This window comes from Hevea brasiliensis, unplaced genomic scaffold (genome assembly GCF_030052815.1).
Source record: "Hevea brasiliensis isolate MT/VB/25A 57/8 unplaced genomic scaffold, ASM3005281v1 Scaf195, whole genome shotgun sequence".
NCBI lineage: Eukaryota > Viridiplantae > Streptophyta > Magnoliopsida > Malpighiales > Euphorbiaceae > Hevea > Hevea brasiliensis.
Window position 1 is genome coordinate 90,077 of NW_026614690.1, and position 26,969 is coordinate 117,045.

The 26,969-nt window shown below is 32.2% G+C and overlaps 1 pseudogene; it reads left to right on the forward strand.

Moving 5' to 3' along the window:
• The window catches only part of LOC110632241 (uncharacterized), a 102,285-nt pseudogene extending 75,642 nt beyond the window's left edge, over window positions 1-26,643 (forward strand).
• The last annotated feature ends 326 nt before the right edge of the window (window positions 26,644-26,969 follow it).

A 26,969-nucleotide genomic window follows, 5' to 3' on the forward strand; every position in this document is an offset into this window, starting at 1 on the left:
TCCATGGAATTTTTACTATTCTCATGCAGTTTTCCGTAAAAGAACTGATAAGATAAAAAGTTATAGTTTGTTTTAAAATCCTTTGTAATATAAATAATGGGTTATCTGTAGGTGGAGTTTGGTAATTCATTAGGTATGCTACGGGAACATGTCGTGCCTTACAAGGGATAAGGTGTGACAGCTCTCGTATAAAAAATAACTTAATTTTCATAAAAAATTAAATTTAAAATACAAATAACTATATTCTATAAATACATTTAATATATTGATTATATCATAGATTTGCGAAGGTCGAGCTCAGCTCATTTATTAAACAAGCTTGAAAATCAATCTTGAGCTCGACTCGTATTCTAAACAAGTTGAATGAGCTTGAGCAACTTTCTAACAGCTTGGTTCGTTTACACCTTTAATCACAGGGTGAATATAGAAAATAATTTAGAATGATTTTTCACAAAAAATAAAAAAATGCATCGAGAATAATCATCAATAAAGATAACAAACAGTGAAATGCCAAAGTTGAAGTGTTGAATTGACACAAATCGAACCTGATATGTCCAATTGAACAATGTAAAAAATGAATGCAACCCAGTTATTAGCTTGCTTTGGAAAAGAAGAATGAGTTTGTTTTCAAAGCTAACATGACTCGCAATTTAAAGAAGATAAGGTGGAAAGAGTACGAACTAGTGTCTTGATTTTGGAGATACTAGGATGATCAAAACGATTATGAAGAAGATCAAGAGAAGTGATGAAAGGCAATTAAAGATTTTGTTTTAGAGAGATAATATAGTCCTTTTTATTCATGTCCCATGCTAATCACGTTCCCCATACCTTCGTCCTACACAATGATAGAATTAGTTATAAATATGACAAAACAATTAAGCTGTTTGGTGAATTTGCAAATGGAGATTAAAGTATATGGACACTTAGAAGTAAATACTACTAAAGTTAAAGAAACAGAGGGGAGAGAAATTCCTCCCTTACCCTTCAATCTTGGCTTTCGATCCATTGGCTAAAGTATCATTAGATTGAATGGGAGAAGAAATAGGGGTGGAAAAAAGATTTTTGTTCTTAGGATGTGATTAGAAGCACTAAAATCAAGGACTCATGGTTCAATGGATGAGGATTGGTTTAGAGAATCCAAGATATTACCAAATTGAGAAAATGAGAATGACTACTGGTTAGGAAATTGATAGTGCAAGTATTATTCATATTGGACTTCAATCAAGGTAATAGAATGAGTTAATTAATGAGCAAGATGACACATAATTGTATTTATAGAGATTGCTTTATTAGTCACCTTTTTTTTTCTTTAATCAGGAAGGAATAATATCTTGAATTTACAAGCCCAAGAAGTGTAAAAGCAATAGCAATAGAAATGGTTAAAAAAAAAGGAGTGGGGAAGACTGAAATACCTAGAGAATAACTTTGAAGTGGTTGTGGATTCATGATACCTAGAGAATGAAATGAAGGAGGGCCAAAGGCTTTAATTCTTAGAGAAAATAGACTAAGATACGCTTTTATTAGATAAGAGGAGACAAATCTACAATAATCCAAGATAACAAAACCTTATGTTCTCTAAGACACCCAAGATAACAGGGGATTTAGTTGAAGGTTTGCTGCTAGAAGAGTTGCGTAATTAAAGAAATGTGACTAGTGTTGATTCCAATGGAAAAGGATGGTTGACGACATCTCATTCACATGCATGTGTATAAGAGTCCAGAACTTTGTGACACTGTGTTATGGTCAGTGGGGGGCTTTCCAGTAGCAAGATTTTAGTGGAAAAGGCATTTGGCAGAGGATGGTGTTGCTACTAAGTATCTCTTCAACAACCCTTGATTGAAAAACATTAGTTTCATTTCTCAAAACAATGAAATAAGGGAGAAATAAATGTTAGGAGATGAGAACCTACATTTCTAATACCATTTAAAAAATTAAGTGGGCGGAGTAATCGAAAGAGAATGTAGGGAAGAATTGCTTGATTATTCCCTCAAGCCTTTGGGTATATATACTGTTACACAAATTGAGAATTGTATGTTACATATCTATGGAACATGCATTTAGAGGCAAAAACATAGCACACAATCACAAACCCAATTTACTCAATCATAGCTTAATCCCAATACTCAATAAGTCATTCACAACTAGCACTCTAAAGTAACCATCTTGGTGCAAGTATTTAAATAGTCCGACCATGTTCAAAACATCTTTCTTACAACTCTGTTTTACTGGGGCAACACAGGTTTATGGACATTTTGTGAGCGATTAATGATTATCTAATCCTCTGGATGCATTTACTATTGTGCTCTATAATTTTATTAATTTCTTGCCTTCTGCCAAATTCACTACGCATTAAGCAAGATCTAAATCAATGATATTGGCATAGATAGAAATGTATTTTCTATGATAAACTTACAATTGTCAATCTTGACATAGAAATTTTGTTATGAATTATTTCAGAAACATTTTCCAGATCCACAATTTTTGGGCAAAGATCTATATGATGCAAGTTTTAAAGGAACTTGAATGCTTAACCCTGGTATCAAATGTGAGGAAGGCTATTTTGTGTATGATAGTGGTTCTAAAAGTGATGTTTGGGTTCTAAAAAATGTTGAGTTGTTACTCTATTCCTACCCATTTTCAGGGGAGGTGTGGCCTGGGCCTTGTGTTGTCCCTGACTTCACGCAATTAAAGGTTCGCTCTTGGTGGGCTAGTTTAGTTAAAGATTTCATTTCTGATGATGTTGATGGTATATGGAATGATATGAATTAGCCAGTTGTTTTTAAAGTGACTCTTATTGTGATTTTCTTAGTGCTTGCAATTTCTTTAATAGTACTTAGACTCATTATTTAACTTTTCACATAGAAACAAGGGCAATATCTGAAAGCAATATTCGTCGAGGAGATAATGAACTTGGGGTTGTCAGGACCATTCGTGCTATCACAATGTATTCATCCTTTGCTTTTCCCTTATTTTGTTTTAATAAGATAATGATTTCTTCTAACGGAATTTAAGAATAGTTGTAACACCCCTATGTTCGGTAGTGCGTTCTACTGTTCCGATGACAGTATCTGTCTGGACAGTTAGGATGCTTGGAACTACATCTAAATATTAGTGAGAAGACATAAAATAATGAAATACAAGAAAGGAAAATACAAGAAAAATAAAGGAAAAATAATAGCAATGAAATGTAACCAAGTTAAACGAGCCAAAAACCGCAACGATAGGTGACCGCACCGGGAAGTTACGGCGAGGACCGTTGACTAGCCTTGGACCACGGAGAACCCTGGAAAATATTTTTAGGACTTAAATAAACATCTATTGAAGCATAAATGACATTAGAAATATCAAAGAAAAATTAATTAATTAGTACAAAAAAAAAATGAAAAATCGAGAAACTGACAAAAATCGGTGTTATCGAAAAATCGGGAATACAACCCGAATAGGGGCATTTGGGTCATTTAAAAATCTGAATTGCCTTTTGACCTAAATGTCCATTAAAAATAAATGATATTGAACTTTGAAAATGTCATGAAAATTGAAATTGGGGTACATAATGTAAATAGTGGAAGAATAGTGACAAAATTGTAAAATTGGAAACTTTGGATTAATTAATCATTAACTAAACTTAATGCTCCACTAAAGGGATTAGTGAACATATAATATATCATATTTGGGGCAGAAACCACTTCATCTTCAACCTCATAACAAACAGCCATATGAACCACCATTAAAGCTCCATTGCCGTCCATGGAGCAAGCCACATGCACTTCCATTCCAAGCTTCATTTCACCATAATTCCTTCACTAAAAGTGATCACCACACTTTGGGCAGCAATTAGGGAGCAAGAAAGATAGGTTTTGATGAGTTTTTAACAAGCTTCAAATTGAGTAAGTGCTTGTTTTCCATTTTTGCTTCATTAAAGTTTGTGTGGGTGTTGTGGGTAGTTGATTTATGGAAGAATTTTTGTTGTTGATGAATTATTGGAGTTGAGCCATTTAGGCAGCCATGAAACCTCACCATGAACAGCTTGCCCTTGTATGTAAATGGTTGTTTGGATGATGATTTAAATGTTTAATTGTATTGAAGTTGAATTCCATGTGTAAGGTTTGATTTATAAGCTTAAAAAGTGAAAATGGAAGTTGATGGATATGTGTAAACTTATGGCAAACTCATGAAGAAGATTGAAGTGTTTAAGTTTATGAAATATTATTGAATTATGTTGCTTATGGTGGCAGCATGTGTATGTAAATAATTGTTTGGATTTGGACATGTGAATGAGGTATGTTCATGTGGTTAAATTATTGTAATTGGACTTTGAAAATTCTGAGTTATAATGTGAATGTTGAGAGTGGTTACAAGCTACCCAAAATAACCAAAATGTGATGTAAAGTGTGTTAATGTTCTGGTACCAAATCAGAATTGGATGAAAGGTAAACTTGGTAAGTATTGAATGTGTAATTAGTAAGTGTTGAAGAATGTGTAGCAGGGCAGTGTGTGTTTTAGCTTAGAACCTTAAGTGTATGACCCCAATTGGTATGAGGCCAATGGAGGGTGAAACTAGACACCAAATAGGCCAACTTTCATGTAGAAATGTTACCTAAATTCTGCCTAGAAGGTGACTTGAAAAATGACCAAATCCGGATTAGTGACTTGAAAGCCTGAAAATTGACCATTTGAGCAGCAGTTAGTGTTTTGACCATAACTTACTCAAAACAGGTCCAAATGACCTGAAATTTTTACCATGAATATTTTGGACATAGATCTACAATTCTTATGAAGACACCAAAGCCAAGAAATGGTCAGAACCAAGCCAAATGGCTTGCACAAGTTCAGGTACCAAAACTGGCCGAACCAAAAGTGACCTAAAAATGACCTAAGCCTACCATTTTAGTGCATTCTGTCCAGCATTGGTAAATTGACCATATCTTGGTCTACACAACTCAGAATAACCTGAAATTTTGCCCCGCGTGCAATAAGAAATAGACCTACAAGTTTGTAGTTTGGACCGAAACTCAAAAATCGAGGAAACTAGGTCGTCAGGCTAGGTCAAAATAGTACACTGAAATCCGGTAAATTGTAATAAAATGCAATACACTTGGAAATGAAATTGGTGACAAATACCAATACTAAAGGGCTATAAAATGTGACATATTGGTAACACTAGAATTGACTTACTTAGAGTGCATCAAGAGTCAACATTATAGGTTGACTAATGAAATGAATTGAAGGGAATAGTACCAATAAAATTTAAATATTAGATTTTATTGTTAGAAACAAATTCATTGAGTACTGAAACACTTTAAATTGTGTGTTTCAGTTGAAAAGGATATTGAGAAGCGTAAGGAACACTAATTCTGGGCCAAGAGGCATATATCAAAGGTCTGTGCGCAATACTTTTTTTATTCACTGCTTTTACTAGAAAATTTATTTGGAGAAATGAGTTATGAATAATTTTTTATTATTTTAGCTTTGGGAATATTATTTGGAAATTATTGTGTTGCCTACTTTGCAAATGGAAATTTTGAGATAAAATGTGATTTGTGGTTTGTATGAAATATTGTGATTTGGAATTGTTTTGATTCACACTTGGCATGACAGTGTTACTATGTCCCTCCTCTATTTATGGGGTGAGTGTGATTATATTCCTCCCTCTTTGACTTGCCAGTCTGAGGTGAGTGTAGATGAGTACTCATTATCTAGCTAGCTTCCTCCCTCATTAATTTCGATTAGTGGGGTGAGTGTGCCTTGTCGTGATGTACACAGGGCATGTTCGGAAAAATTTGTGTTATGGCCTAAATTGTGTTATTGATTGGCAAAACTGTGTTATTCAGTTATTTGATCAAATTGTGTTATTGATTGGCAACACTGTCTTATTTAATTGTTTGATCAAATTTGTGTTATATGAGCTTTGAAAAATTGTGAATTGTTTGGATTGTAAATTGTCAATAAAAGTTTTACATACCGCATTTTTAAATTGTTATTGTGCACCACTGAGTAAATTTTACTCAGCGATAGCTTTTTCATTGCTGTCGCAGGTAGACAGACGGACAGAGCAGCAGAGTAGGCTGCTTGTACCACATTTTGAGATTTCGCCGGGTATATTGAGTATACCATATTGTGTAGTTTTTGTTATAATGTATGTGCACTGTATGTATATATTGTACTTGGTCTTGAGCAGTTGTAAACTAAAATTGTAAACTATTTGGCCTGTAAAAGTATTGTGATAAATTTATCTTATCTCAGTTTTGTTTTGGAAACACTGAAAAATTGATTGTTGAACTGAGTTGATAATGTTGAGAAATTTATTGTGTTGAACAAATTATTAGAGTTTGGGATTGAGGAATTATATATTTGAAGTGTTTTTTACAGGTTTTTGAAGAACTATTTTATTTAAAATACAGATGTTACTCTGCCAAAATTTTTACAGAAATTGTTAATACTTCAAATGTGTTATTTGGTTCACTTCAGTTAAAAAAAAAATTTTAACACCTGTCAATAGTGCTCACCACTATAAAAAGAAGTAAGAAAAGTTTTAAAATCCCTTTTAGTGTATTTAATGGGTTATCAGTAGAAGAAGTTGGTAATTCATTAGGTATACTACGGGATCATGTTATGCCTTACGGAGGGGTAGGGTGTGACAATAGTTCCATGTTGTGATTGTTTTTATTTATACTTACTGTTGATAACCAAATAAATTTTGAACTTGAAGTTCTTATTTTTAGATATATGGCATGCTAATGGGAATATCAACATTTGAAGGCATGAAATTAGCTAATGAAAATAAGCATCCCTTTGTTCTTACTAGAGTTGGATTTATTGGCAGTTAAAAGAATGCTGCAACATGGACAGGAGATAATGTTTCCAATTGGGGGCATTCGCACATGTCTATGCCCATGGTTCTTTAATTGATGAGTAATTTATGAAGTTTGAGAAACCAGATATTGTATTTTGGGGCTAGAAGTCTTAGGAAAGTGTGGAAAATTGAATAAGCAAGAGGCCTAAAGTTTATGAATATCCTACATGAATGCCATTAGCAAAGTTTACCTAATCAACAAGATGGAGATTACGCACCTTGCATCCTCTTTTCTATGGATTGTTGGATTTTGGGGCTAGCAATCTTAGTTTTATTCATAATTGAACCATGGATTGATTTCAATTACTTTAGGATGAAAAGGCTATCAAATGTGCAACAATGCTAAAATGGTCGAAATAAATGGCTTTCATAAAGTTTTTGCATATGTTAAACCAAGGATATGATTGTATTAGGGCTTTGATTTTAAATGTTGTAAAACTTCACTTGTAGATACTTTACTTGTCTTTTATGTGTTTCTATTATCGTATCAAATAATGGCTACTATTGAATTTTGAATGTTGCATTAAAGACCTTGATGCCCGAAATGATACTCGAAAAAAAAAAATTCATGGTTAACAAATGACACTTTGATGCCCACGTCAATTTCAAGGAGTTGGGAGTTAAGGTTGAATTAGTGGAGATAAAAGAATGAAGAGTGTTTTTGAGGAGGAAGACTTAGCTTACTTGTCATATCCTAGTCTCCTTGTATCTCTTACTATAATTGTTACTCCTATCTAGTCTGTTGCTTTAAAAGCACTTTCAAATAGGTACAGTGTATAGCAGAATAGGTACTACATTAGTTTATTATAGAAAGTCAACTAAACTCTATATAGTAGGATTCCTATTTACAATGGATAACTAAATTGTACAAACGTAGTTATAAGGACTCTGAATATATATATGTATGCGTGTGCACGTGCGTGTATGTATATAAAATTCTCTTTGAAATTAATGAAATAATATTGCCATTCTACATAGTCCGTAAAGAGACCTTGTTGTGTTCATTAAACTTTCTCCTATAATTTGTTCCTTGCAAAGGAAACGTTCCTAATTGGGTTTAAGCATTTGAACTCCCAATCAATATAGTGAGCTTGATAGTATATAACCAAGCTAAGAGCTTGGTTATGTCTGTTGGCTTTGAGGTCGTGGCAAGTTTGACTCAATTATTTTTAAGCATTGTCTTTGACCACATTTCATCTGAAGGTCGACCCAATATACCATTTTTCTCATGAAAGGTGGCTCGTATTTTTTATCCCACCTTAGTCTTAAAGAACCTCCATGTGCTTTGTTAGGTTGATTTATTAATATTATGGTGTTTCGTGTCTTAAGTGTTGTATACTATCTTTTGTAGACAAGCCAAGGAGTAGGAGATTGTCTTAATTGTCTATGCAAATGATATTGTGATTACAGGATATGATATTAAAGGCATTCAAGCACTATATAGATGTTAAGGCCCTTTGCTAGGGATCACATTATAGGTCTATGGATAGAATATGGCGGTTGGTTTGAAGTCTATAAGGAGAATGTAACAAGTTTTTTCTTCTTACCAACTATGAATGCTAACTTATGGGTTCATTAGAGAGCATGCAAAAATCTCAAGTTGGAAGGGCATTTAAATTAATTTGGTATTCTAGGAATGTATATGTGTACATATGATTAGTGTTTAATCAATATAACAACTACATATTTGTTTTCTCTGTCTTTGTTTATTTTGATGGTCTTTTCATCCTAGATTGCATATCTATTTTGCTTAATTTTGTTCTTTGCGAAACTTGTTTTCCTTGTCATGATCCTCCTTATCTTCCATTCTTCCTTATTTTCTTGAATTTTTCATTGATTCTCTGTATTTTTTGGGGAATAGTTTGATTTGGAAGGAAGTAGAAAATGGTCTTTTTATCTGAAGGAAAATAAATTGCTTCAATAATAAAAATTACTTTTTGGGTCATCTCTTGCAACATAGTTATTTTATATAATTTTGGTTTTACTTTATGAACAAGGACTCAGTGATCAACCATTTTCAAGACCTAATATTAGCGGATTTTTTGGCAATGCAACGCCCAAGCTTTTTGGAAGGTGGATGGATGTTAGTGCAATGTTTCCTTTTTGCCATGGGCATTCTGAAAAAGGCTTTTTTGACCATGAGCCATGGTCTATTGGAGAAGAGGTTTGTCCTATACACTAGCAATTTGATAGTAACCATCTTCAGATTTCCAACTGATATGTATGTAGATATTTCATTTATTAAGCAAAGCCTAGAGTTGATTTCCTACTGATACATATGTGTTTGCGCCTATCTTATCTCTTTTTAAATTTTCTATATTGCTTTTCAAGTTTATCCTAATTATCTTATTCTGTTGGCAACTATGTGATGAACTAACTTCAGTTTCAACTTCCAATAGTGTGAAGAAGTTTGTCGTTAGACATTGAAGAGATGTTATCGCTTTATACCACACTTATATACTCAGAGTTTTATGCTCCTCATATAATGGGTACACCAAAGATAACTCTTTCCTTCTTCACTAGTATGTGATTGTGCTCATGCTCTTGAATAATCCCATTTCATTTGAATGAGTTTGGAAAAAATATGTTCTTTTCAGTACTTAATGTACACAAACTGCTTGTGCATATCCAAAAAATCCTAGCTTAGGGACCACTGAAAATTCCTTCCTTTTGGGTCCACTTCTGGTTTATGTAAGGTTTTTCTCTCTTTATTCTGAGATAAATCACTAGGTTATAACACACACGTGTTTGTGCTTTGTTGACTTTATATCAATGCACATAATGTGGGTTGGTTTATAAGGTTTTTTTTTATTTTATTTTTTATTTTTTATAAAATAATACTTATAGCTACGTCACATAAGGACCATTGTGCACTATAATGGTAAGAGCTTAGGTTTTCAACGGAATTTTTGTGATGATAAGGACTTATAGTACTTCATGTAAGGAGTGTTGCTGTGTTGCATATAAGAGAAAGGAAAAAGGCTGATAAATAGCTTATTCTAAGTTAATTATGGCAAGCACAGTTGTAGTTATTTATGTTTTGTTATAAAACAAGCTGTAAAATATACATCTAAAATTGTAAAGTGAGAATTCATTGATTGATTAATAGAGAATTCACCTTTATTCTTCCCTTTCTCCTCCTCTTTTTCCTACACTCATCTCCCTTAATTCCTCAAGACTAATTTTTCATTCCTAACATGTTTCTAGAATTTCCTTTTGGGTCTTACTTGCCATTCCCATAATTGTAACCACCTCTTTTTTTTCCCCAATATTACCACACATTAGGGCTAATCAAATCTCCAATCTTCATGCTGCACGTTAGGGGTAATCAAATGAAAAGAGCCAGAATTGAAAAAATGAAATTGACAAAAAATGGTTAGATGGGCCAGTTAGATTAGATAATAGTCATGGTTTTTCATTTTAGGTTTTTGGCTATGGATTTCAATTTAAGAATCCATTAATTAACTAGTAAAGAAGTGAGACAAATAGATCTATGTGATTGCAAAATACCAAATTGAAGGAAGAATTTCAGAGGACTATAATTCTACTAGTTATGATGTATGATAGTATGGCAGAAATGAGGATGTCAAGATGAATGTGTGAAAAATACAATAATAGAGATGGTAAGGAATTAATTGATGTGTATGAAGGTAAAAGTGGCAGAATAGGAAAAACTAAGAGAATGGACTACCTAAGGAGAAGCATAGGAAGTAAAGGGTTCCCAATACGAATACTTGTAGGATTACAAATACTCTATATATACTTGTCTTATAGGTATTTTGAGGAGAATTTTTTTATGATTGACAATTGATTTGAGTATTAACAAAAAAGAGGAAACAAAAAAATAAAGAGAAATTACTATAAAGTATAAACCCCCTTTTTTATCATTATAAACCCCCTTCACATTATGTAAAATTTGCATTCACATTTTTGTTTATGGAAAGTGAATCAAGTAGTCCATTTTAGTCCTTCGATTACATTTTAGTCCATCACTTTTTATGTAAAAAAACTTTAGTCCCTTGCTATTCAATTTTTCATTGATGAAAAAGTAATTTTATTTGAAAACTCAAGGACTAAAATTCAATTCAAAATAAAATATTTGGGATAAATTTTATAATATTTTAAGTGAATGAGAAATTTTTACGAAATTTAAAAGAGGACTATTTTAATTCAATTTTGAAAATGCAAGGACATAAGTTTAAATATTGGTAAAAGTCAGGGAGATCTTTTGTAATTTTCCCAAAAACAAAATAAATATTAGCATTATAATGTGCAAAATAAATAAATACCATATGTAAGAACCCTAGTGTAAGGTTTATTCTAATTAGGATGTGCAAAATTCCAACTAGCATGTGCATTCAACCTTGGTAGTCTTGTGCACTTTAAACTGCCTAGTTATGGTTTTGCTTATGCTAGGGGCCTGAACCTTGTCCTCTAGTAATTTGTATAGCCTAAGGAAAGGCAAAATAACCTTCCTACTCTCCCTCTCTCTCTCTCTCTCTCTCTCTCTCTCTCTCTGTGTGTGCAAGTGCATTGAGTTTTAACGGTAAAAAAAAAAAAAAACCTTTTAGAAAAGCACCATTTTAGATATTGTTAAAAAAAGTTGTTTGAAAAAAATTATTCGAAAAAAGCTATTTTATTATTTTGATGCTCTCATGAAGAACATGTTAAATAATTTTAAATGAATTTTAATGCTCTCTAACTAAATATTCAAGAAAATGTTTTTTTCAATAATAGCTCTAATAACAATGTTAAATAGACTCTATATATACTTGTCTTCTATTTATTTTGAGTAGAATTTTTTATATTTGACAATTGAATTGAGTATTAATAAAATTGAGAATTTATTTCTCATTCCCCTTTGTTCTGTTAGTTCTATATCACTTAGTCAGTAAAAAAAAGGAACTAAAAAATAAAGGAAAAATTAGCAAAAACCCCCTTGGCATTATGTAAAATTTACATTCGTAATAACTTCTTAGTTCCTCATATTCAATTTTTTTAGGGAAGAAAATGTAATTTGATTTGAAAAATCAAGGACTAAAATGTGATTCAAAATAAAATCTTAGGGACTAAAGTATATGATATTTTAAGTGAAAGACTAAAGTGTTATGAAATTAAATCATTGAGGACTATTTAATTCAATTTTAAAGAAGCAAAGACATAGGTGTGAATATCTATGAAGCACGGAAACGGAAACGTGGACACGGGGAAATGCAGAAACAGCATTTTAAAAAATATAAGAAACGAAAACGTGGGGGAAACGTGTAAATATAACAAATATTGGGGTGTATATATATATATATATATATATATATATATCATGAAAGATGTTCAATAATAAATAAAGTCCAAATCAACATTCAAATTCAACCATAAAGATATATATTTAAAAGTTTAATACTTATAAGAAATAAACATTAACTACAACATATTCAAATATTTAAAAAAGAAAAGATAATGAAATTTATGACATTTCCTCTACTTCACTTTCTCCTTCCCCATACTTGTAGTTGCATTTTCATAAAAAACTCTTAACTTTGGTTCATCCAATGAAAGGTTGGCAAATTCAAGAATTCCTACATCTTCTGTAATGGCCCAACCCACTAGTGATATTGTCCGCTCTAGGCTGAAGCCCTCACAGTTTTAAAAAGCGTCAATAGGGGTTACGAACTGCCAACTTATAAATCCAGCATCTCTCTCGTGTTTTGCCGATGTGGGATTTGCCTATGGTGTTACAATCCACCCCCCTTATGGGACTCAGCATCCTCGCTGAGGTTTGCCCCACCATCGCTCAAGATTGCACGCGGAGCGGCTCTGATACCACAAATGTAACGGCTCGGCCCACTAGTGATATTGTCCGCTCTATGCCGAAGCCCTCACGGTTTTAAAACACGTCAATAGGGGTTACGAACCGCCAACTTATAAATCCAGCATCTCTCCCGTGTTTTTCCGATTTGCCTAGGGTGTTACATCTTTCATACTCCCAAATTGATCACCACTAACATCTCACAATTTTGTCTTCTCATCATAATATTGGGAGGAGTTTCTCAACAGAAGACGAAAATTATTATGGATAAAAACTAAGTTCTCTGCACATTTTGGAGTTAATTTATTCCATCTTCATGAATGAATGAAGGAATAAGTACTCCAATTCCTTTCACAACAAGAGGAGGAAGTAGGTTGTCCAAGCACTTTAAAAGCCAACCTTTGAAGTAAAGATAGCTTGGAACTAAAACATGCCCACCACTTCCTAGGATCTGTAGCATACATATTTTCAATAGAATCAAGATCTGTAAAAGGCCCACTTTTCAAAGAAAAATTTGCAAATTCATCGTTTGCTCTAATTCATTAGAAAAAAAATCCTCTTAAAGCATTTAATTCTTTCAGTTGATACTTCTCCATCCATATGAGGAGGCACTCTACCTTCTCCCTCTTGAAGCCATTTTTCACTATAAAATCTTCAAAAATAAGAAAATAAATTTTAGAAATAAAAAAAATTATAACAAGAAGATGACTGTATAAGTTAGAAATTTACCTTGAATTTTATGAATGAGCCAAACAATGAAGGGAAGTGTTGCTCTTTGTCCAACGATCAACAAGAATTCGATGAACCACATAATAGAAAGGAGAAAACCTATCTGTTTACTTTCTTTTATGATCAAAAATAACTTTCTTCACCTTTTCAATCATAGAATCCCACAACTCATAAGTCAAATAAAGGCATGGTATGTCTATGTTACAAACTCTGATCATGTCATAAATGGGCCCAGTAAAAGCAAAGATGTAATCAACATTTTCCCACCAATCCTCATCCACCACTTTATAATGAACAAATCTAGCTTTGCCTTGGTCATCTTCTCGGTATTGTGCCCACTGATCACTCATAACCATTGCTTCTAAAGCACGCCTAATGAGTTTAAATATTTTAAACATCACAACAATATAAGCAAAACGAGTGTTAGTAACTGAAAGCAATTTCAAAGGGCTAAACCGATTATACATTGCAAGCCTCATGGAATGATTCATTATAAAATTCTTGATTTGCAAAGCATCCCCATGGATTTCAGTAATCCAGCGACACACATCATAAGTTTCTTAATTAGTTTCCAAATATTTTATTGCACATATATTCTTCAAATCAATATTAAGAGTGTGCACAACACAAGGAGTCTAATAAAGATGTGAAAACATTCTCTCAATGATTTCTCCAGCACCTTTACAAATTGAAGCATTATCAGTAATGACTTGTAGCACTTTTTGATGACCTACCTCATCAATTACTTCTTTTAGCAAATTAGCAATAAATTGCTCATCTTTCACTTCACTAGAATAATCTACAGATTTGATAAACATGAGGCCAGACTCAGAAACAACCATAAAATTAATCAAAGGCCTCCTCTGGGTATCACTCCATCCATCACTCACAATACTAACACCCTTTTCTAATCAAGTGCTTTTAATTGGTTCAAGCAACCTCTCTACATTTGCTTTCTCTTGTTGAAGTAATGTGGTTCTCAATTTGTTATAACCAGGCGGCACATAACCACCCAAAGCATGATTAGCAGCAAAAGAATAAGAACTCACATAATAGGGGTTTCTAGCAAAATTAAAAGGTAGACCCCCAAATGTAGAACATTCTATCAATCTCTGCATCTAATTGAGCTTTAGTTTGCAAGTCAAAAGCTCTACCAAGAGGAGAATCATTAACTCTTCTTTTCTTCAAAGCTGCTGAAATACTTGGTTCAGTTATATTCAATAAAGGAACAGAAGTTGTACTAATAGGCAAAGGAACTCGCCTAGATTGTGAATTGGTAATTCTATTTGTTGCCTCATCCTCCTGTTTCCTCATTTCAGAAATACTATCATTCATCTCTTTTTTACACACACCAATCCCTTTTCCAGTGATTTTCAATAAATAAGCCATCACTCTAGTATAAGTCTCTTGCTTTTCTTGTCCACAAAAATTACATATCCATTTACAATTACCCCCCTCCTCCTCCAGTTTTCTCAAGTTTAGTTACATATCTCCACAAAGGTTTAAATTCTTCCTCCCTAGTTTTCGAAGAAGTGGCACTCATGCTATTTGCTCGAGTAGAATTAGAGTTCAAAGAATCCATTCAAATATTGTCCTATCAAAATGACAAAAAGAAAATGCAATTTCATATAATTTACAAATTATTTAAACAAATTATATACTAAGGATTAAAGCACAATGCAAATTATATATTAAAAGATTAAAGAATTAAATAATAGAATTGAATAAATTGACTATAAAAATTATTATGAAAATTTTTAATATTAATATATAATATAACGATACATTAAAACAAATTATATTAAACACATTATATATAAATTATTACAAAAATATAAAATATATTAATATAAAATACAAATTTTGAATGCTGAAATTTTTTTTATTTATCATTAATTATAATTTAAAATTGAAATTTTATAATTTTAAAAATAACTTTAAAAATATATTTACATCTGTCCTTAATTTCCTTCAAAACTTTGATTGTAAAAATATGGAAAATCTCAAAAAATTTTAGTGAATTTGAGAGAAAATTTTTTTTATCTTCCTTTTAAAAAAAAAATATTTATGATAACTCTTCAAATTTGGTTTGAGAAAAATCTAATTATGGAATACATTTAGAGAAAAAAAAATGATATTAAATGTGATAAATTTATGATAATTAATGGAATAAAATTGTAATTAATTAATGGAAGTTGCTTAATAAAATTGTTTCACAAAGAAATTAAAAAAGGAAAATAATAAATTAAATGATAAGGAAAATAATAAATTAAATAATAATAAATTAATCAAACAATAGCTATATAAACCTAAATACCTAAATGTGATGGGGAATGAGAAAAGAGTGCACGATCGAGAATAAGAAAGGGGAACCAGAAAAGCCAATTGACAGAGCAGGCAAAGCGCAGATAAAAGAAAAGAAGAAAAAGGCAAATGACATCTTTACCTGTGATGCTGTCGTTTCTCCCCTTTTGCTTCTTTTTTTTCTTCTTCTTCTATTGATGAGGATGGATCGGGCAAATCAGAGAATGAATAGGACAGACCAGAGAGAAAAGAAGAGAAAGCAAGATGCAATCCTTACCTGCGATGCTGTCGTTGAAGTTCTAATCCTCCCCTTCTTCTTCTTTTTCTTCTTCTTCTTTTTCTATTGATCTTGATTGTGAATGTGAAGTGGTGCGATTTGTTTGTGATTTTAACCTACCCATTTTCCTTTTTTTTTTTTATTTTCTTTAAAGAAACGTGTGTTCATTGCCAGAAATGCATTTCCAATTTTCAATATTTTCGTAAATGGCCCGGAAATGTTTCCCAGCCATGTTAGGTTGTTTCCTCATAAAAAATGTTTTCGACACTGGGAAACGTGACCCAGTGCCATTTATGTGCTTCATAGGTGAATATTGATAAATGTCAAGGATATTTTAGTAATTTTTCCAAAAATAAAATATTTATTGGCATTTGACTGCACAGTAGAAATAAGGATTATATGTAAGAACCCTTGCATAGGGTTATATATTATGAATTGATTAGGATGTACAAGATTCCAGCTAGTGTGTCCATTCAACCTTGGTAGTCTTGTGCACGTTGGACTGCCTAGTTGTAGTTTTGCTCATGTTGAGAGCCTGAACCTTGTCCTCTAGTAATTTGTATGGTAGAAAGAAAGGAAACATAATATTTCTACTCTAGTTCTCTCTCTCTCTCTCTCTCTCTCTCTCTCTCTCTCTCTCTCTCTTTGTGCAAGTGCATCATTCTGTGTTGTTCAGCTAACAAAGTGATGTCTGAACTATTTCTTAATTACAGGGCAAGCAAAAGGTGTATTATTTGAAGATGATGGTGATGGATATTGTGAAAAATAAAACAGAAGAAGAATATTGAGAATGATTGAAGAGTTTGATTATTCCCTCAAGCCAATGGTGTCAATTTATAATCTGCACAGGACAACTAAATAAGAAAGACAATCCTAATTAAATACATAATTATAGCCACAATTCTAGTACCTAAACATATTCACATAATTACTACAGATACACATATCCTAGCTATTTATGGTACATATCTTAACATTCCCCCTCAAGCTGGAGCGTACAAATCACATGTTCCAAGCTTGTTATAAACATATTCAATCTGAGAGCCTCTGAGAGATTTTGTCAGGATATCTGCTAATTGGTTATTTGAGTTAAAAAAGCTAATGGCAATACACCTAGATTTAATCTTTTGTTTGATGAAATGACAGTCCACCTCTATATGTTTCGTTCTCTCATGAAACAGTAGATTAGAGGCAATGTGAAGTGCAGCTTGATTGTCACAGATTAGCTACATTTGTTTAAGTTCCCCATACTTCAACTCTTGAAGAAGTTGTTTCAACTATATAAGTTCACAAGTTGCCAAAGCCATAGCTCGATATTCTGCTTCTACACTTGACCTAGCAGCCACATCTTGCTTCTTACTTTTCCAAGAAATCAAATTACCTCCAATCATAATGCAATATCCTAAAGTAGACCGACTGTATGAAGGAGAACCTGCCCAATCTACATCGGGTAACCAATAATCTGTGAATAACCCCTATCTTTATATAATAGGCCTTGTCCTAGAGCTCCTTTAATATATCTAAGTATCCGAATAACTGCATCCCAATGACTACTACACGGTGCTTGAAGGAACTGACTAACCACACCTATAGAAAATGAGATGTGTGGGCGTGTGATTGTAAGATAATTGAGTTTTTCAATAAATCTCTGGTATCTACCAGGATCCTCCAATGGCTCCCCCTGTCTAGGAACAAGTTTGACATTTGGATCCATAGGAGTATCTGCGTGTCTACAGTCTAACATGCCCATCTCTGTCAGTATATCCAAAGCATATTTCCATTGAGAAATGGCGATACTTGTCTTGGATTGTGCCACTTCAATCCCCAAGAAATACTTTAGCTTCCCAATATCCTTAGTTTGAAAATGGCTAGACAAGTGTTGTTTGAGTTTTGAGATCCCCACATGATCATTTCTTGTAATAACAATGTCATCAATATAAACAAAGAGATAAATCACTTATCATGGCCATTATGGTGGAAAAATACTAAATGGTCAGCTTCACTCTGAAACATTCCAAATTGTTGGACTACAGTACTGAACCGTCCAAACCATGCTCTTGGAGATTGTTTGAAGGCATATAAAGAATGTTGTAGGCAACATACCAAACTAGACTCCCCCTAAGTAACAAACCCTAGTGGTTGCTCCATATAAACTTCCTCAGCTGGCTCGCCATGTAAAAAGGCATTCTTGATATCCAGTTGAAGAAGTGGCCAGTAATGGATGGCAGCTAAGGAAATAAGAAGGTGAACCGAGATAATCTTAGCCGCGGGAGAGAAGGCATCATTGTATTCGAGGCCAAAGATCTGAGTATAGCCCTTTGTAACAAGGCGAGCTTTAAGTCTAGCAATCTGGCCATCAAGCCCCACCTTGACTATATAAACCTATCGACAGCCAATAGTAGTTTTGCCCTTCGGTAGTGGCTCCAAATCCCAAGTGCCATTGTTATGGAGAGCAGTCATCTCTTCAACCATTACATTACACCATCCTGGATGTTCCAAAGCTTCTCTAACAGTCTTAGGTACATATACATTAGACAAAGTGGTGACAAAAGCATAGTAGAAAGGAGACAAACAATGATAACTCACAAAATTATAAATAGGATGAGGATTTCGAGACGAACGAATACCTTTTCGGATGGCAATGGGAGGAGTAGCATCATCTGTTAAAGGTGAGACCGGAATAGGTGAAGATGAAGGAAGGCGAGAGTCACCAGGAGCCGGTGTTGTACCTATATCAAGCAAAGGAGCATCAATGGTGTTAGTGGGAGGATAAGGACAACATGAGTAGACGTGTAGAGGCGGTGGACTGATTGGTGGTGGAAGAAGAGTAGGAACTGGTAAAGCAGTAGGAATAAAAACCTTGGATGCAGTATTGGAGGAAAAATAGGGAGATATTTCAAAAAAGGTTACATCAGCTAACACAAAGTATTTATTTGTAAGTGGAATGTAGAATTTATAACCTTTTTAAAGTCTAGAATATCGCAAAAAGACACATTTTATTGATTTGGGCTGAAGTTTGTCTTTGTCAGAAGTGTGATCATGAACAAAACAAATACAACCAAATACACACAGGGACAACTGATGGGAATCTTGGTCTGGAAACAAAATAGAATGAGGACTTTGATTCTACAAAACAGAAGAAGGCATTCGATTAATTAAGTAACAAGCAATAAGAATAGCATCTCCCCAAAAACGAAGAGGAACATTATGGTGAATGAGTAAAGTGTAGGCAGCTTCAACTAGATGATGATTCTTTCGTTCAGCAACCCCATTTTGTTGAGGGGTATAGTCACATGAAGTTTGGTGAGTAATACCCTGAGAAAATAAGAAATGAGTAAAAAGAGTAGACAAATATTCTTGTGCATTGTCACTACGAAGTATTTTAATAGAAACACCAAATTAATTATGTATTTCAGCAGAGAGTTTTTGAAATATAGAGAATAATTCAAAACAAGTCTTCAATAAAAATAACCAAGTGCAATGAGAATAATCATCAACAAAAGTAACAAAATAATGAAATCTTAAAGTTATACTGACATGACTTGGACCCCAAATGTCTGAATGGGACAATTTCAAACATGGACTTAGCCCTATTATTGACTCGCTTGGGAAAGGAAATATGATTTTGTTTCCCAAGTTGATAGGACTCACATTCAAAAGAAGATAAATTAAGAAGACTAGAACTAATTTTTGCAATTTGGCAAGACTCGGATAACTTAGACGATTGTGAAAAAGATCAACGGAAGTGGTAGAGGTAAGAGCAACTAGAGAATTTGAAGTAGAAAGATGGTACAACCCTTGTGACTCACATCCTACTCCAATCATCTTCCCCGTACTCTAGTCCTACATAATAACAGAGTCAGTTGTAAAGATGACGGAACAATTGAGATTTTTAGTCAATTTACTAATGGAGATTAAATTATATGGGCATTCTGGAGTGAACAGAACTTTGGTTAAAGGAATAGATAAAAAAGATTTGTACTTCTCCTATGCCCTTAACTAAAGTTTGTGAACCATTAGCTAAAGTAACTTTAGACAAAACCAGAGGAGAAACTAAAGATGAGAAAAGACTTTTGTTACCAGATATATGATCAAAAACACCAAAGTCTAGGATCCATGGACTAATGAGCGAAGACTGTGTTAGACAAGCAAAGAAATTACCAAAATGAGCACTGCTAGAAGATTGTTCTTTGGCTATTTGATGTTGCAAATACACCTTGTAATCAGCTCCAGCTAATAGGGTAGAATCTGACACCTGATCCTTTTCATCAGGTAATGGAAGAATACCATTTTCATCGGATTGAGCCATATGAGCAGTTGATCAGCCCATATTATTTGTTTGTGATTACTCTTTATCACAATAAGTGCAATGGAGCCTTTTACCCTTACCTCTCTGATAAGTACCCTGTCTCGGTTGGTTTCCACTTTGTGCAGCTAAAACTGAAGATTCAATTCCGAAGAAATTATTCTTATTGAGTGAGATGCGTAGAAGCCTGGCAGACACATCCTCTAGAGTGGGAACAACCAGACTAGTTAATAACTAGTCTCTAACAGAATCAAGGTCAGGTTTTAGCTCAATTAATGCCAAAACCATGAAGAACCTATCCCGCTGTTGCTCAGAAGTATTATCAGTACATGGCATGATAGAATTAAATTCATATTTCAGTGATTCTACCTGTCCCAAAAAACTAGACATATCTTGTTGATTTTATTACAGATGAACCATATCTGATACTACCTTATAAATACGCTGCACATCATTTATATATAAGGTTTTCTCCTTAGTCCATACTTTGCAACAGTTTTTACAAGACTAAAAAATATTAAGTAATTTTGGGTCTATAGAATGCCATAAGAGACTATATAATTGAGCATCAATCTTAGTCCAATTAGCTCTATTTGTTAAAGCTATATCTATGGCATTTTTTAACCAATTGGTCATCATACCCTTACCCCATAAACCATAATTCCACTGATGTAACTCAAGACATATAATTTTGACTTCCTACTAACTTAATAATAGTAATAGCTGGTGAATTACCAATGGAAGAAAATATGGGTTTGAGAATCTCAGAACCTCTGTTGGAGGCTGTATTGGAGGACTCCTCAATCTCAGACATGTTGGCAAGAGAACGACACTAAAATGTTAGTTAGAAATACGTTAGAAAAGCCTACTGTATGAAAAGGTAGCGATAAAAAAGTGAGAAACAGGTGACAGGACTAGCGTGGTTGAGGTCGCCTGAGGTCGGCGAGTCAACTAGAAGAAACGCGTGTGCCGGAGTCTTTCACCAGCGGTCAGTGGAAAGGCCGATCTTGGGCTACGTAATCCACTAAGTTATGCTGTGATAGCCACGGACTATTAAAAAGTGACAGGAAAAAGAGGGAAGTTCCTCCCTATGAGGACTTTGTTTCAGATTTCAAATCAGACCCATCGAGGGCTCAAATACCATGTGAAAAATAGAACAGAAGAATAATATTGAGAATGATTGAAGAGCTTGATTATTCCCTCAAGACAATGGTGTCAATTTATAAACTGCACAGAATAACTAAATAGGAAATACAATCACAATTAAATACATAATTATAACCACGATTCTAGCACCTAAACATATTCACACAATCACTATAAATACACATATCCTAGCTATTTATGGTACGTATCTTAACAAATATTAATTCACCAAAGGCGCTTATCTATTTACATGTTACATTGTTGAACTTCAATCTTCAATTGTTACTGTTTTTCTGAAATAGAAGGGTCTTGGAAGAGGGCCAAAAGATGTCTGCACGTGCAATTATTGCTTGGTGGAGGTGCAATGGCAACATCTTTTTTACTCGAGAAACATTGGCTTAGAGTTAGCATTGTCTGTGATCTGCCATTGAAATATTTTGCAAAACTGGTTTAATATGTTCAAAAGGTTGATTCAAGGGGCATGTATGAAGATGTTGTGCAAATTATAATGCCTTTAGAAAATGATGTTTCTGAGCCAGTAGCAACAAGTAAGCAACAATATAGGAGTCACTTTGGTAAATATTTCTTTTTTGGAGCTGTTAGCTAGATAGCTAGTTAGCCTGCCCCTCATCCTCCTTTGCCTTCTCTTAGTTTGATCTATTTTAATATTACTATAGCTTTTTTTATTGACAATGTTTTGATGCATTAAATCGAAGGCATAACTATCTTCTTTTAATAATTGTTGTGTATGCTAAATATTTGGTGTGAAGTGATCATTCTTTTTACTGTATTCTTTCATTATATTTCAATTGTCCAAGTTCTATCTTAGTTCTTGCATAATTTATTTTATTTTTTGTTTCTTAAGTTGCCACTACTATGATATTATGATGAACAGATATGTTTTGACACTTCAAATTATTCTTGTTCTTATTGTTCCTTCTTCCCCTTCTTTTATCCCCTGGTTCTTTTAGCAACAAGATTTAGATCTTGCTATGGCTATATACTGTAATGTTGGCTTTGGCTTGAGATAGAATCTTTTATGGGCTTTTGTGTTTGATGGATTTGGGGGTTGAATTTATAAGATGTATCAGGTTTCTATAGTTAAATGCTGTTAAGAAAGGTGGAAATTTAGCGCTTATCCTATATTGCAAATCAATTAAGAAGTTAATGGCTGAACATAAAGCTTAAATTAAGTTGTCTAATTCTCTGCATTTTCATTGAGACTAAAATGGAAAGTTTGGAAGTGTGGAGACTAAAAGTAATATCTTGTAAATTTGGAAAAAATTTTGTTATCTAATAAATAATTTTTATATGTGGATGAATATGCCTCAGAAATAATGTGTATTAGCAGCTCTACCAGCACAATTTTACCTATTATTTCTAGACCTTCAGGAGTCCTCTCTTTATTTATGTTATAGTTGTTTCTCTTATTAAAGTGGCAACTGTAAAAATAAAAAAAAAAAATCAATTCTCACTCTTGCTTCTCTTTTTATAGGATAATTAGTAAGTCAATTTCTTTCATAAATAAATTTACTAATGAATCCTGAAATTTAAGTATTTCTATGTATCAATTATGAACCTTTTAATTAATGTCATATTGATTGCTCATTTTTCAATGCAGAAAGTTCTAAGCATACCCCAGATGTTGAAGAGGTTTCGAAACCAAGGGGAGGAGCACTTTCTAAAATCCTGATTGAACTTAAAAGTGGTGATTAGATTGCTAAAATAGTTGCCTGGATTGGGGATAGAACTATTTCTATTGAGCACCTTCCTTCAGGTAATGATCATATTTTGGTGAAAGCATTCCTTTTAAAACCGGGGCTGGGACCTCCATTTTTATCATATAATTTTATCACATAAATATTTAACCATTTAATTAATTTTAACAAATCATTTAGTCATGAGAGTTAATATGTGTTGAAATTATGTAATGATTGTTTTATAATATTAGATATCTTATCATAATATATATATATATATATATATATATATATATATATATATATATATATATATATATATATATATATATTTATTTATTTATTTATTTATTTATTTATATAAACATGAAATTATAAATAAATATGATTAAATAAATATAATTTAATCTGATAAACTCCCATATGTGACTATTCATTTTCTTTTTAGTGATTTTTCATTTTAAGAAAAGTTATTGAATTATTTTTCTTCAAGAAAAAAGAACTTGCATTTAAAAAACTAATAGGGTAACTTATCAATGGTTACAAGCCTAGCAATGAATAAAGTCGCATATCCCATATGAATAGTTTCAATCATATTATACGGGAATGCATGTGAAATCTATCATTAATGGTTATAATACACTGTTGTACGTATAATAGAAATTAATTAAAATTAAAATTGAGAGACAGCTAATTTAGCTAATGCATGAGCAATAGAATTAAACTCTCTTTATTATGTGGATGATGAAATTTGTATAATTGTAATACAAACATTATATAATATCTATAAATTAATAAGTATTATAATACATATGATAAATTATTGAATGTTTTTGATGTATGTGTGCATTCACTCACAAAATAGTGATTATACACTCCTAAATTTAAGGAACAACTGTTTTTTGTTTTTAATAATACATAGTGTACGCTTATAGTCTATATATATATATATATATATATATATATATATATATATATATATATATATATATATTTATTTATTTATTTATTTATTTATTTATATAAAGTAAAGAGGTATTCCCAATAAAATGATATGTGACACATTTTTTGAAAAACTTGTCACATCTCACATTCTATAAATACTCTCTTTTATACTAATTATTATTTAATTTTTAATTTTTCTTTTAATTATCATAATTATTTACAATATTACCTTAACATTTGTTATTTAAATTATTATTTTCTTTAAAATTTAATTTCAAATCATAATTTAAAATTTTAATTAATTTTTAAAGAAAATAATAATTTAAATCATAAATGTTAAGGTAGTATTATAAATAATAATGATAATTGAAAGAAAAAAAAATAATTAGTATAAAATAGATGAAATGTGAAATGCTTCATTCAATGTACCTTACATCAATTAATACTCTCATGGTTGCACTATTGTTGGAGTTATATTGGTTCTCTTTCTCTTATCGCGTTAATTTCTTTTCTTTTTAAGAACTATAATGCATAGTGGGCTTTTATTTAATCTACCTTTAAATTTCAGTCCTAATTAACATTTGAGGTAAAATAAATTTGGGCAAAATTTTTCTTGGTACATATTTTTCCTCGACTTTTATTAGTTAAACTTAAATGAAGATTGGTATTTGCAATTTTTTTGAATAGCATGACTACTAATATACTAGGATAAATTTTGACAATTATCCCTAAACTTATCTAGTTGTAACATTACAGTTCCTCAACTTAAAAATATAACATAAAACACTATCAACTTTTAAATTTTGCACAGTTAAATCCCTCTAACCTCCAATTACCAGTTTTTCAGTTAGACGCTGACCTAGACAGTTCCAGCATAGAACTTAGTATTTCTCTTTTCTCTCTCAAGCTATATGTAAATTGAATCTTTTTTCTCTCTATAAACAGAATAATTTTTTATGCATAAAGAGAATAATTTTACACTTTGCATAAGAGAGAAGAGAGAAATATTGACTAAATATCATGCGGGAGTTATTCACATCAGTTTCTAACTGAAAAATCAGTAATTGAAAGTCAGAGAGATTTTACTATGCAAAATTTGAAAGTTTAGGGAGTTTTATGTTACATTTTAAAGTTAAAGGACTGTAGTGTTATAACTATACAAGTTCAGGGACAGTTGTTGAAATTTATCTTAATATACTAATAGTTGGTAGAAATGGTGAAGAGGAGGAGTCATGGGTTGAAATTCGAACAAAGATCATGGCATCTGCATCTAATTTTAGAAAAAAAAAAATTGCATGGTGAGTTTTACTCAAAGTGTTAGACAATTACATTTGATAACTTGTGTAGTTTTTAGGTGATAAATTTTAACAACTGTCCCTGAACTTATATAGTTATAACACTACAGTTCTTTTAAAATGTAACATAAAACCCTCTAAACTTTTAAATTTTGCACAGTAAAATCCCTCTGACTTTCAATTACTGATTTTTCAGTTAGAAACTGATGTGAATAGCTCCCGCATGACGCTTAGTCAACATTTTTCTCTCATCTCTTATGCAAAGTGTAAACTTATTCTCTTTACGCATGAAAAATTATTCTGCCTCTAGAGAGAAAAATGATTCAATTTACACTTGGCTTGAGAGAGAAAAGAGAAATAATAACTAAGCTCCATGCTGAAACTATCCAAGTCAGCGTCTAACTGAAAAACTAATAATTAGAGGTTAGAGAGATTTTACTGTGTAAAATTTGAAAGTTGATAGGGTTTTATGTTATATTTTTAAGTTGAGGGACAATAATATTACAACTAGATAAGTTTAGGGACAATTGTCAAAATTTATCTAGTTTTTAGGTAACTTCTAATTGTTTCTTTTTTGTCTTATTTTTTGAATATCTTTTTGATAGTGATTTATGCTGCATATCTATATTTAGGAACTATTTTTATGCCCCAGTGGGCCTTAGGTTATGAACAATGCTGTTAGAGTTATGATTATGATAAGAGGGTTCGCGAGGTACGGTGTTAATGCGTGTCAGTATGTTGACCACTATGGGATCTCAAGCTAGATTGTTTTTATTTATTTATAACTATGGAAAGTCAAGTTTTAATAGTTCCCTTTTGCAAAGTTTCGTTGATAGTTTTTACTATGAGCCTTTGATAGTTAGACATCATATATCCTTTTTTCTTGTTATTGAGCCTTTTGCACTTGCAAATTGCCGAAACATTTAAGAAGAAGGGCATTCTTTGTGATATCTTATGGATGGACATTGACTACATGGATGGTTTTCACTGTTTCACATTTGACCAGGTATGTTTCCCTTACATCCTTTGGATGATAAATTCATCCCTAATTAAATTGAAATGTTAGGTTACTGCATGGCTAAATGCTTTTCATTTTTTTTCCTTGAATAAGCTCAATATGATCATATTTTCCATGCCTCATTGCTTCTTGCTACATATTCACTGTTAGACAATGTTGAAATTTGCCACTTATGGATGAATGAAGAATGATAATTTTCCGCATAGCATATTTAGTGGGTTGCATGACCCAAACAAAGGACGTGCTGATTTCCTAAGACAATAGCAATTTACAATTTGAGATGATCTCTCCATATTTTGACCAATCTTCTATACTCGATAGAAAAGCAAAACGCACCTCCTTGCAATCAATCTCTACATATGATAACCTTAATTACATATAGATATATATAATTGTATTAAAATTATATATATATATATATATATATATATATATATATATATATATATATATAGTCCTTTTTTTATTAAATTCTAATTCAATATCATTTTGATACGGTTATAATTCGATTACAGATAAATAATCAAAACTGAACTAAAACAATAAATATAAATTCAGTTTAATATAGTTCGATTCTTACAATAATAGTT